The following is a 14,004-nucleotide window of genomic DNA, read 5'->3' on the forward strand; positions in this document are numbered from 1 at the left end:
CAATCCATCTAACCCGCACAGCTTTGGAGTGTGGGAGGTAACTGGAGCACCCGGAGGAAACCCGCACAGACACAGGGAGAACCTGCAGACTTCACACAGACAATGACTGAAGCCGAACCCCGAATCGAACCCCGGTTCCTGGCGCTGTGAGGCAGCAGTGCTCACCACTGTGCCACCATGCAAGATTAAATATTGACAATGTCTGACACAGGAATTACAGAGTGCAGCACAGTTTACCCACTCCCATTCTGAATGGGATTAGTGTCTGATAACTGCACCAAATGTAAATATTACAGCCTGAGATAATCTCCTGACAATATCTCCCATGGGGAGTGACTGAACAGAGTTCATGTACATGTCTGGTGATAAAAGGGTTAATTCACCAGCCGAGGTTCCAGTTACAAACTTCAATCCCTGACAATATTGTTCAATATCCACACTTCAGCAAGTGGTTCCCAGATGCAGACATGGGAGTTACTGAACTTGTCTGAGGCTCACAAGGAGCGCACACACACAGTTCTCTCTCTGGAAAGTTATCTTTGCAGTTCCCTTTTGAAAGGAGGATGAAGAGTCTGTTGCTGAGAACACTGACAACACATTGCTGCTTAAACAATGGTTTGTAGCAATCTTTCCTTCAGTGTGGAGACTACTACTGCAACAGTTTTCCAGCTGGGAATCCTAAGGAAACAAAGAACAAAGAACAAAGAACAATACAGCACAGGAACAGGCCCTTCGGCCCTCCAAGCCCGCGCCGCTCCCCGGTCCAGGATTGAATCCTGAATCCAGGATCCCCGCCCAATTTTCCAGCCTATCTACATACCAATATCCTATCCACCGAGCTGTCCCTCACAGCTACGATGGTTTGTTCATTACAACCTATTAACTCACCCCCACCCCCCTCTTCCAGACCATGTGATCCCCAGGGAGAGGCGAAAACCCAGAGTGAAAAACCCCAGGGCCAATATGGGGAAAAAAAAATCTGGGAAATTCCTCTCCGACCCCCTGAGGCGATCGAAACGAGTCCAGGAGATCACAATGGCCCTGATCGGAAAATGCTTCCCAACCCTAGTCATTTCCTCTTCCATGAACACCATATGAATTCCCTGCCCCCGAGACAGGTTCCCAACTATCCGCAGTCTCGCTCTGTACTGGCACCAGCAAGATGATCATAGAATGAAGCCTTGAAACGAGAAACAAGGAACAATTAGCCCGCGCCGCTCCCTGGTCCAAACTAGACCACTCTTTTGTATCCCTCCATTCCCACTCCGGTCATATAGCTGTCTAGATAAGCAGGAAAATCACAGCCTGGCTGGAGGGGCTGATTGAATAGGGAGGGAAGGGGGAGGAATGAAGGGTTTGGAACGGACTGTCGAAGATCTTCACAATTCAGGATTTCACTGTAACCGGTGGAGCAGCAACGTTTATGAATTGAAATGTTCACACGAACACTGTCAGTCCCAGTCCGGATCCCTGCAGCGACTTCAGCTCTCTCTCTCCATTTGGACTGAACTGATTATTAAACAGCCTGAAACAGATTAAAGATGAAACAGGAAATAAACAAATTGAACAACAAAGTAACAAGAGACTGGAGTTAATAGGACAAATCTTTTGGTCGTTGGATCGCCAGAGGCCAGACACACAACTGAAGATGAGCATCAGGAACCTCTGGCTGTCCTGATGCACTGATCCACATAGGAATTGACCCAGAGCTATTAACCTTTATTGGGGAATACCTCCCCACTAGCCCTTGAACAAATCTGACTAAGCCTCCCAACCCAGCCTCACCCTGCCCCAACATCTCCTAACCTGACATAGAAACATAGAAGATCGGAGCAGGAGACGGCTATTTGGCCCTTCGAGCCTGCTCTGCCATTCATCACAATCATGGCTGATCTTCCAACCCAATAGCCTGATCCTGCTTTCCCCCCATAACCTTTGATCCCATTCACCCAAAGTGCTATATCTGGCAGCCTCTTGAATACATTCTTGATCAATCCCCTGACTGAAACTCATCACCACAGAACCAACCCCACCACACTACCCTCTCCAAAGTTATTAACCAACGCCAACCCTCCAACATACAACCCCATCTGACTGGACCCCAACACATGACAAACTCCCAGCCACCACCGAAATTCCCAATTGACCCTCCAACCGAATACAACTCGACCACCCTCCCAACACCCATAACTAATTCTCCAACCTCTCGCCAGCTCCCTGACTGACCATTCATCCAGCAATAACCAACTCATTCACTCCACCATTCAACCAAAACTTATGCAGCTCCCCGGCATCATTGTGCTGGAAATAGGGGGTGCAATCTCTCTTCCCTGACACTAATTTGCTCTGATGGAGCACCCCGGGGTCACTGTGCTGTTAATAGGGTGTGCGCTCTCTCTTGCCCGACTCTACTCTGCTCTGATGGAGCTTCCCACGGCCAGTGTCCTGGAAATAGGGTTTGTGCTCTCTCTACCCCAACTCTACTCTGGTCTGATGGAGCTCCCCAGGGTCACTGTGCTGTCAATAGGGTGTTCTCTCTCACCTCGCCGACTCTGCTCTGATCTGATGGAGCTCCATGGAGTCACTATGCTGTGAATAGGGTGTCTGCTCCCTCTTCCCCAACACGACTCTGAAGTAGCTCCCTGGAGTCAAAGTGCTGTAAATTGGGTGTGCGCTCTCTCTTCCCCGACTCTGCTCTGATGGAGCTCCTGGGGTCACTGTGCTGTAAATAGTGTGTGTGCTTTCACCTCCCCAAGATATTCTGCACTGATGGAGCTCCCCTGGGTCATTGTGCTGCAAATAGTGTGTGTGCTCTCTCTTCCCCAACTCTGCTCTGATGGAGCTCCCTGGAGTCACTGTGCTGCAAATAGTGTGTGTGCTCTCTCTTCCCCAACTCTGCTCTGATGGAGCTCCCTGGAGTCACTGTCCTGAAGACCCCGGAGAAATATGCAGGAATTTCCGGTTTGGAGAATTTTCACACATACCGACAATCTGCTGACCGTTGCTGCTGCTTGGAAGATTCTGGACAATTTATATTTTAAATTCCATTTATATTTTAATTATTGCACTAAAAATTAACACAAGCACTCACCAGATAAACTCCAGACTCCTGCAGGTCAGTATGAGGCGGTGGAAAGCAGAAACAGATTGGTCTGTGAAGTTGTTTGAATGCAGGTACAGAATCCTCAGTGACTGGTTTGTACTGAGAGCGGAGGCGAGATCCTCAGCACAAGAATCTCTGAGAGCGTTTTCATCCAGATCAGAGAGAGAAAATTAACAGGAATCAGACTAAATCCCCAGTATTTTAAATAACACTGAATAACAACAGTAAAGTATTTTATGAGAGACATTCAAAACACAACTTGCATTTTTATAGAATGAGGAAATACTCAATGCTGAAAATGAAATATGAATAGAATATGGTGGAAATGTTCAGCTGGTTGGGTAAATATTTGTGAAGAGAGAAACAGGGTTAAAGTTTTAGCTTTCATTGGAACTGGGAACAGGCAGTGAATTGACAGGTTTGAAGTGACAGCGGTGGGTGGCTGGGGCAGAAACAAAGAAAGGACAAACTGGAATTACAGGAGTGATTAAATGATGAATGTGATGATGGGACAAGACAAATCACAGGATCCCCATGTCCCCACTTGGAGTGGCTCGGGAGCGACATGGGATGGTCAGTGTTTTGGGAATGCAGTTTGTGGTGAGGTTGAAGATAATGGCTGTGACTTTACCAGAAGCTCTGAAGTCCCAACATGGGGATTGGAAATGAGTGGTGTGTCCGTGTGGGCGGGATAGGCAGAGTTATGAAGGTGATATTGTCAGAGGCGGACAATTTACAGCAGGCAGGCAGGGGGGAGCTGTCCACTCAGGAAGCCTGGGTATTGGGCAGTCCCGGTTCAGGCAAAGCTGGCACCATCTCCAAAGGCAGCCAGCACCACTTTCAAACACAGCAGCTCTGGAGGAAGTAGCGAGAGATCTCTGCTTACCGAATGAGGGGCTGAAATAACAGAAAGCAGGGCAAGGGTTGCTCCCCAATCACTAATTCCTCTCTGGAGCGGCTCCTCACGGCTGCTTGGGATCGGAGGGAGGTGCTGTTCCCTCAGGATGAAAGGAGATTATCCCATCGATACCAGCCAGTCTGGATGGAGTTTGCTGGGAGGTGAGCAGGTTTGAGACACGTGGTTGCAGTGTGGAAAAGGATCAATGTCCTGATGTGTTCTGACAAGGTGAGTGCAGCACAGCCTGATATGTGAATAAGGATGAGAGTGAAATTGTAGAAAGAACATCTCCACCCAGCCACTGGCAATGCAAAGGCAGCAGCATTGACTGTCAGAGACATGTCCGTTAGACTATCACCAGCAGAGGCTAGAGCAGGGTTTACCAACATATTCACGTGGGCAAACACATGGCAATGTCTTTCTCACTCAAGGGGCCGATGAGTAAATTTCAGAAAGAAGACGTTCGGCACAGCAGAAATTTCAATTAAAACTAGACTGAGATATGAAAAGAAACAACTTGCTGAGCACAATAATGAGGAATAAATAAAGATGAGAATTAGAGTTTAATCCTCATCGATCACAGATTGTTTCTCTCCAACATTTGCTGCAGATTGGCTCAAAAACCCAGCAGCAGCAAACATGGGAAAGAAACGGCACGTGATTGGAGGAGCAGCTCCATGTAGATTCTTCCATTCAAACTGAACAGTGTCACTGAGATTTTGGAAACTCACTCCGGGGGCCACATTGAGGGGCTTCGAGGGTCACATTCAGCCCTTGGTCCACACGTTGGACAACCCTGGGTAAATGCATGTGTTTGGTGAGTGAGTAATAATGTGTGCGTTTGGAAAAAGAGCAAACAATGTCAGGGAATGAGTGGAGAAGAGTGGAGACACCGAGATCTTTCCATTCTTACGCCAATGGAAGATGAAGTGCTGCATCAGGAAGGCCTGGGGCAGAGTGGGCAATCGCTGCTGGTGACATGGGTTGTGGAGCTGAGAGAGTGAGTGGCCTAATGAATGGGCACAGGAGAGCCTCTGGTGTGTACAAAACATAGAGCTCGTGTATCCATCACTGGTCACAGAGAGCAGTCTGAAGGACGTATTGGGATAAGAACAAAATAACTAGCAGCAGCAGAAGGCCATTCAGCCCCTCGAACATACTCCATCACGGCTGATCTCATTCTCATCTCAACTCTTTTCTCTGTCGCTTCCCCTTGATTCTCTTCTCAATCCAAAATCATTTCTAACTCAGCTTTGAATATATTCAATGACTCTGCCTCCACTGGTCTCCGGGGAGAGAATTCCACTGACTAGCGACCATCTATAAAATAAATGTCTCCACATTCAATCTTATGGGACTGGCAATTAAATTTTAAAATTTGTCCCCTTGTTCTGGTCTCTCTTCCAAGAAGAAACAGCCTCTCAGCAGCCATCCTGTCTCATCCCCTCATGAACTTATTTGTCTCAATGCGATCACCTTTTAATCTCCGGAATTTGAATAGATATTGCTCCTATCTGCTCAAATTTTCCTCATAAAATAAACCTCTCCATCCCAGGGATCAGTCGAGTGAACTCTCTCTGAACTGGTTCCAACACAATTCTATCCTTTCTTAAGTAAGGTGCCCAACACTACACACATTACTCCAGTTGTGTTCTGATGAAGGTTGTGCAAAACTGCAGCAGAACTTCCCTACTCTTACCTTCCTTTCCTATTGCAATAAGAATGTTAAGAAATAGGAACAGGAGTCAGCTATTCAGTCCTTCAAATCCGCTCCATCATTCAATGTGATCATGGCTGATCTTCTCCTTCAACACCACTTCCAGCATTATCCCTGCATTCCTTGATGTTTTTAATAAATAGAAATCTATCGCACTCAGTCTTGCACAAACTCAATGACTGCTCCCCGCAGCTCTCTGAAAAATTCCAAAGGTTCACCAGCATTCTAATGGAAAACAAATAGTCCTCATCTCAGCCTAAATAATTGCCCATTATTCTCAGACTGTGTCCCAGGTTTTATACCCTCCAGCCAGGGGAAACATCCATTCTGCATCTGGCCGATTGAGTCCCGTAAAATTGTATATGTTTGAATAAGATCTGCTATCATTCTTCTGAAGGCCTGAGAATAAAGTTTTTTTTGTTCCTCATAGGGCAACCCATCTGTCACTGGCCCTATTTTAGTGAACCTGCTTTCCATGCCAAGTACATCTTTCCTTCGGTCTGGAGATCAAAACTGTACACAATACTCCAGGTGTGGTCTCAGCAAGGCTGTATATAATTGCAATGAGACATCTTTGCTCCTAAACTCAAATCTCTGCGATTAATGGCTAACAACCCATTTGTTATCTTAATTGCTCACATCTTAACTTTCAGTGCTTCATGATCAAGGACATCAAAATAACTTTGGAGTTGTCTTAATTTGTTTTTTCCTACAAAATTGGATAACCTCATACTTTTCCACGTTGTCGTCCACCTGGCAAACGTTTGGACACTCCCTGAGCCTCTCGACAACCCCTTGAAATATCTTTGCATCCTCCTCACAATTCAGATTTCCACTTAGCTTTCTATCATTTTCAAATTTGGAAATATTATATTTGATCCCCACATCCATATCATTGATACAGATTGTGAATAGCTGAGACCCAAACACTGATTCCTGGGCTACTCCACTAGTTAGGGGCTGTCAACCCAAAAAATAAGCCATTTATTCCAACACCTTGTTTTCTGTCCATTAACCACTTCTCAATCCGTGCCAGTATTACACTCAATCCCATGTGCTCCAATTTTCTTTAATAACATCTCGTGTGTGAATTTATCAAAAGCTTTCTGAAAATTTAAATATATCATATTCACCAGTTCCCCTTGTCTATTTTGCTAGTTACATCGCCAAAAACAGTCGAACAGGATTGCTAAACATGATTTCATAGAATTCCTAGTGTAGACGGAGGCCATTCAGCCCATCGAGATACTCTGATGGAATATATTACCAAGGTCTGCACCCCATAATCTCAAATTTACGAGGGCTAATCCACCTAACATACATATCTTGGGACACCAAGGACAATTTTACAATGGCCAAACCATCTACCATGCACCTCTTTGGAGTGTGGGAGGAAACCCATGCAGGCACGGGGAGAATATACAGACTACACACAGACATTCACACAAGGTTGGAATTGAAACTGGGCCCCTGGCACTGTGATGCAGCAATGCTAACCACTGTGTCACCATGACAGCCTTTCATAAATCCATGTTGGCTCTGTCTAATCCGGCCAAATTCCAAAGTGTTCTTTATCACTTCCTTTATTATAGATTACTATCGGATTTTCCATACTATCAATGTCAGACTAACAGATTCTAACTAACAGGACCAAATTCCCCTCCAATTCAATTTTCAAGTTTGCTGACGACACCACCGTAGTGGGTCGAATCTCAAACAATGATGAGACAGAGTATAGGAATGAGGTAGAGAATCTGGTGAACTGGTGCTGCAACAATAATCTCTCCCTCAATGTCAACAAAATGAAGGTTATTGTCATTGACTTCAAGAAGCGTAAAGGAGAACATGCCCCTATCTACATCAAAGGGGATGAAGTAGAAAGGATCGAGAGCTCCAAGTTTTTAGGTGTCCACATCACCAACAAGCTGTGACCGACACTATAGTTAAGAAAGCCCACCAACGCCTCTATTTTCTCAGAAGACGAAGGTAATTCGGCATGTCAGCTACGACTCTCATCAGCCTTTACTGATGCATCATGGAAAGCATTCTTTCTGGTTGTATCACAGTTTGGTATGGCTCCTGCTCTGCCCAAGACCGCAAGGAACTACAAAAGGTCGTGATGTAGTCCAATCCATCATGCAAATCAGCCTCCCATCCATTGACTCCGTCTACACTTCCTGCTGCCTCGGCAAAGCAGCCAGCATAATTAAGGACCCCACACACCCCGGACATTCTCTCTTCTTCCTTCGGGAAAAAGATACAAAAGTCAAGTCACGTACCAACCGACTCAAGAACAGCTTCTTCCCTGCTGCTGCTGAATAGACTTACCTTGCATTAAGTTGATCTTTCTCTCTACTCTAGCTATGACTGTAACACTACATTCTGCACTCTCGCATTTCCTTCTCTATGAACGATATGTTTTGTCTGTATAGCGCGCAAGAAACAATATTTTTCACTGCATATTAATACATGTGACAATAATGAATCAAATCAAATCAGATCTGCAGTTGCCTATTTTTCCATAACCCCACATATTTACATCACTAATCCCCCTAACCTACACATCTTGGACACTAAGGGGCAATTTAGCATGGCCAATCCACGTAACTTGCACATTCTTTGGACTGTGGGAGGAAACAGGAGCAACCAGAGGAAACCCACACAGACACAGGGAGAACGTGCAAACTCCACACAGACAATCGCCCTAAGCTGGAATGAATCCAGGTCCCTGACACTGTGAGGCAGCAGTGCCAACTATGGTGCCACATCTTCGCTTAATCTAATAGTCCTTTATTTAGCAATGGTTGGAACACTTCTGCTGCTGTTTTTTCAAATGAAAGGAATTGAGTTTTGTTGGAAACAGCACACATTTGCACATCCCCATGTCTAAAATACATGGTGGTGGAGTCTCTCTGTTTGTCACAAATGACAGTACAGTGGCGAGAGGTGAACTTAGTTCAAATGATCAAGATGCAGAATCAGTTTGGGTAGAGATAAGAATGAGCAAAGTTAATAGATCACTTCTGGGAATCATTTCTAGGCCCCGAACAATAGTCATCATCTCTGACATAGTAGAGAGGAAAAATAATGGGGTCTTGTAAAAGCTGTGAGGTTTTGTGTTTGGCACCGGAACGTGCTTCTCCAGGAAATTCCTTGAATATATTCTGCGGACTAATCTTCTATTCAATTTTTGACTATCTGATTCATGCAATCGAGATGCTTTTTAAAAGACCTAATTCAGGAGCGATTTATACAGTAAATGGAAGAACCCATAGGAACATTGACATATAGAGGGTCTGTGCATACTGGTCCACAGATCCCTGAAAGTGGCAACACAGGTGGATAAGGTGGTCAAGAAGGCAGACAGTATGCTTGTCTTCATCGACCAGAACATCGAGTATAAAAGTTGGCATGTTATGCTAAAGTTGTCTGAAAATTTAGTTAGGCCACCTTTGGAGTACTGCCTGCAGTATGTTCACCACACGACCAGAAGGATCTGGATGCTTTGGAGAGGGTGCAAAGAACGTTTACCAGAATGTTGCTTGGTCAAGGCGGACTAAGGTGTGAGGAGAGGTTGGATAAACATGGATAGTTTTCACTGCAAAAAGGGAGGCTGAGGGGTGACCTGATAGAGGTGTACACTATTCTGAGAGGCATCAGCATGGTGGATACTCAGAAACTTTTCCCCAGGGTGGAATGATCAACTACAAGAGGGCACAGGATGAAGGTGAGAGGGGCAAAGTTTAGGGGAGACCTGTGGGGTAAGTTTTCACACAGAGGGTGGTGGGTGCCTGGAATGCACTGGCAATGGAGGTGTTGGAAGCAGGCGTGTTACCAATGTTCAAGCTGTATCTTGATAAACACATGGACAGGAGAGGAACAGAGAATGGAAACCGCGTATGGGCAGTAAGTACTGGGTCTGGATAAGGATTAGGAGTCACCGAAGGCCTGGTCGGCTGAAGGGCCTGTTACTGTGTTGTATGGTTCTTTGTTCTTATTTGTATATGAAGATTAAGATCACCTGTGATGATTGCAGTATGCTTTTACAAGATCCCATTATTATTATTCTCTACTATGTCAGAGATGATGACTATTGTTCGGGGCCTAGAACTGATTCCCAGAAGTGATCTTTTAACTTTGCTAATTCTTATCTCTACCCAAACTGATTCTGCATCTTGATCATTTGAACTAAGTTCACCTCTCACCACTGTACTGTCATTTGTTACAAACATAGAGGCTCCAAAACCATGTCCTGTCCTCCATTCACTGTCACCTATTCACTCTCCTCCTTTTCACAAATCAATGGATGCTATGTCCAGGGACAGTCGTGCACCTCGGAGGAGGAGGAGAGGCCCTCAAAAGGTGGACCATAACATTATTCCCCTGCACCCTCGACATAACGATTTGTGGGAGAGACATCCCATTGCTGAGGGATGAGAGAGAGAAGCAACAGGAGTCAGAGTAAAAGCAGTTCTCCTTCTTCCAATACCAGGGGTCAAATTATATTGTTGAATATGCAGTCATTATAAACACAATCTCACACAGTCTGCTACTTACTACAGTTCCTGTATTTTACAGTCTGGATTCCTCAGAGCAACAGGCAGCAGTTTCAATCCTGAATCTCAGTTTATTGTAACCCAGATTCAGATCCATCAGTGAGCGGTTTGTCCTGAGAGCAGGGGCCAGGTCCTCGGCACAAGAACCTGTGAGAATATTTCCTTTCAGACTGGAGACGAGAGAGAGAAAAATAACAGGAATCAGGGTAAATTCCCAGTCTATTTAAGAATAAGCTTATAAACAATAATAATGTACAGCGTGGGACATTCAAGAAACACAACTTCAGTTGATACAGAAGGCAAAATTCTATTCATGCTGTAAATCTGAAATATGAATAAAATATGCTGGAAACTCTCAGCAGAACAGGCAGTTTCTGTGACGATAGAAACAGATTTCGCTTCAGTTCAATTAGCTAAAATTAAAACTTGGAAGTAGCAGAGAGTTAAATTGTTTTCAGTGACAGGAAGCTGGGGATGGGCAGGTGACGAAGAAAGATAAAAGTGGATAATAGATAAAAGATAAAAGTTTACTCTCTGGAGCGGAGGAGGCTGAGGGGAGACTTAATAGAGGTTTATAAAATGATGAAGGGGATAGATAGAGTGAACGTTCAAAGACTATTTCCTCGGGTGGATGGAGCTATTACAAGGGGGCATAACTATAGAGTTCGTGGTGGGAGATATAGGAAGGATATCAGAGGTAGGTTCTTTACGCAGAGAGTGGTTGGGGCGTGGAATGGACTGCCTGCAGTGATAGTGGAGTCAGACATTTTAGGAACATTTAAGCTGTTATTGGATAGGCACATGGAGCACACCAGGATGATAGGGAGTGGGATAGCTTGATCTTGGTTTCAGATAAAGCTCGGCACAACATCGTGGGCCGAAGGGCCTGTTCTGTGCTGTACTGTTCTATGTTCTATGGAAGTGCCGGAGTGATTAAATGACAAAAAGGATGATGGTGAAAGGGAAGCACAGCATCCCCATGTCCTTACCCTGAGTCACTAGGGAGGTACACGGGATGGTCAGAGGCTCAGGAATGGAGTGTGTGGTTTTGTTGAAGATAATGTGAGAGAAACCTTTTTTATGCTGCCAGTGGTACGGGTCTGGAAGGTACAGCCGTGAAGTGTGATGGAGGCAGGCTGAATCGAGGCATCACAGAGGGCAGTCGATTAATATTCAAATGAAACAATGTGCAAAGATACGAGGAGAAGACAGAAGAGTGAGAGAAATTCTAAATACTAGTTTGGTGAGCTGGTGCTTAGCCTCGTGGTTCTCCGTAACAGTTCTGTGAAGATAATGATTGGAAATGTATCTATATTTTAACTGGAAGCTGGTGATGATGCAGTGTCGACAGGGTGAGGTAATTTCGCCAGTGTCCACAAAGGGCCATTGGTGTCTCTCTCAGGTAGAATCACAGAATTGTTCCACAGCAGAAGGCGACCATTCGGCTTGTGCTGTCTGCACTGACTCTCTGAATGAGCAATTTACTAAGTGTCATTCCCCCAAATTCTCCCCATAACCCTGCACATTCTTCCTTTTCAGAGAACAATCCAATTCCCTTTGGAAAGTTTCAACTGACCGTGTCACCACCATACTCTCAGACAGTGAATTCCAGCCCTGAGCCACTCGCTGCAGGGGAAGGCGCGGTTCAGGCAATGCTAGCACCACTCCATTTCATAGGCAGCAGCTCTGGAGAGACCAGTGGGGAAGATCTGGTCACTGAAAGCAGGGCTGAAATGGGAGAAGGAAGATTGAACTCAATTCAATGATGCACTTGAGAACACTTGGCAGTATTCCCCAAGACTACGTGAGTTTGGAGCAAATTTCTGTTCTCTCAGGACTGGAGAGTATCTGCCACATCAACCCAAGCAAATGTGGATGGAGATTTCCCGAGACCTGAGCAGGTGTGGATTATGTGGTTGCAGCGAAGCAAAAGGGTGAATAACCTATGTTCTGACAAGATGGTGAAACATCTTGTAGCATGTCATCTGAGGCATAGGGGGTCGAATGAGAATGAAAGTGAAATCGCAGAAAGGTCATCCCCACACAGACGCAGGCAATGCCCAGGCAGTAGCATCGACAGTCAGAGACATGCCAGCCTCTCTCTGCAGGGTTCTGGTTAGTCAGAGATAACTCATGCACTGTGAGAATGGAATGGTCATGATGTGGAGATGCCGAAATTGGACTGGGGTAAACACAGGGAGAAGTCTCACAACACCAGGTTAAAGTCCAACAGGTTTATTTGGTAGCAAAATCCACTCGCTTTCGGTGCGCTGCTCCTTCGTCAGGGGCCGAAAGCTAGTGGGTTTTGCGACCAAATAAACCTGTTGGACTTTAACCTGGTGTTGTGAGACTTCTTACTGAATGGAATGGTCACAGGCAAGAGGATTTCCCTGTGGAGACATGATGGGCAGTCAGGTTGTCACCAGCTTAGGCTTGTGTCTTTGATGGGAGAGAAACAATGGGAATTAATGTGCCTGTAGAAGAGAGCACAAAACTTCAGAAAATGAACTAAAAACGGTGGCAGCGTCCAGATCCTGTAATCCTTACACCTTGAATGAGCAACGCTGGAGCTGGGAGAACAGCAGACAGGGTGAGAAATCGCTGATTGTGATATTGGTTATGGAGCTGAGAGTGAACAGTCGAATGGATAGGCTCAGGTGATTCTCTGGCACACACAACATAGACCCTGTGTGCCCATCACTGGTCACATGGAACAGGCTGAAGGACGTGTTGGAATGTACATTTTGTTACAAACTATGACCTTGAGAAATAAACTGAATATTGAATTTGATGATCAGTCATGAACAAAATGAATGGTGGATCAGGCTCGAAGGGCTGAATGGCCGACTCCTGCTTCTAGTTTCTATTTTCATCATGTTCCTATGCAGGTTATGTTGTCGGCACCGTGCTCATGTGTAGCTGGTGTCCTTTATTGTTACTGAAGCAGTATAATTGACATCATGTTGATTTTAATCTGAACTAATGCAGTGTTCTGTTGTTTCAGTGTTCCCCTGGGATGGCAGATTAGAACTTGATTGCAGGTGATTGACAGGTTATGACATGTGGCTGAGGGACTGCTATGTTTCACAGAGCATACTAGTTTTAGTTTTACTTTCAGAAGCTGCTGGAAGTTGAGACATGATGTGGAGATGCCAGCGTTGGACTGGGGTAAACACAGTAAGAAGTTCAACAACGCCAGGTTAAAGTTGGACTTTAACCTTGTGTTGTTAAACTTCTTACGAAGTTGAGACAAACAGCAATGTTGTCTCCCTCTCTGAAGTTGGAGTTTTTGCTGTTTAAGTGTTGCTGTGTTGGAAGCTGCCAGAGTTACCTCTCTGAGGTTGCATCCTTCTCTAAAAACAGCTGTCGGTTGGCTGTCCAGATGTGTTAAAAAGCTGGAAATCGGCAACACATGAGCATCCTTGTTTTTGTGCTAACTGATGTTGGAGAAGCGTGCATGTCTGTGGGTTTTGCTTTACATTGAAACAACAGAGATAGCGAGCTGTTCAGAGTTATACTGAGTCACGTTTAAGTCTTGCAATTGGTAAAGGTTATGCTAATTCTTGTTGTTATAATCTGACTGCATTCTTCAATACACTGTGTTCGATAAAAGCATCCTCGTGGGTCACTTGATTCATACCTGGAGTAAAACACCTCATGCTCATCAATGCCAAAATCAAATGGAAAACCGAGGGTCGAGGCTAACTTCACAAAACATCTTGGAGTTTCT

The sequence above is a fragment of the Mustelus asterias genome, chromosome 30 (genome assembly GCF_964213995.1).
Source record: "Mustelus asterias chromosome 30, sMusAst1.hap1.1, whole genome shotgun sequence".
Classification (NCBI taxonomy): Eukaryota; Metazoa; Chordata; class Chondrichthyes; order Carcharhiniformes; family Triakidae; genus Mustelus; species Mustelus asterias.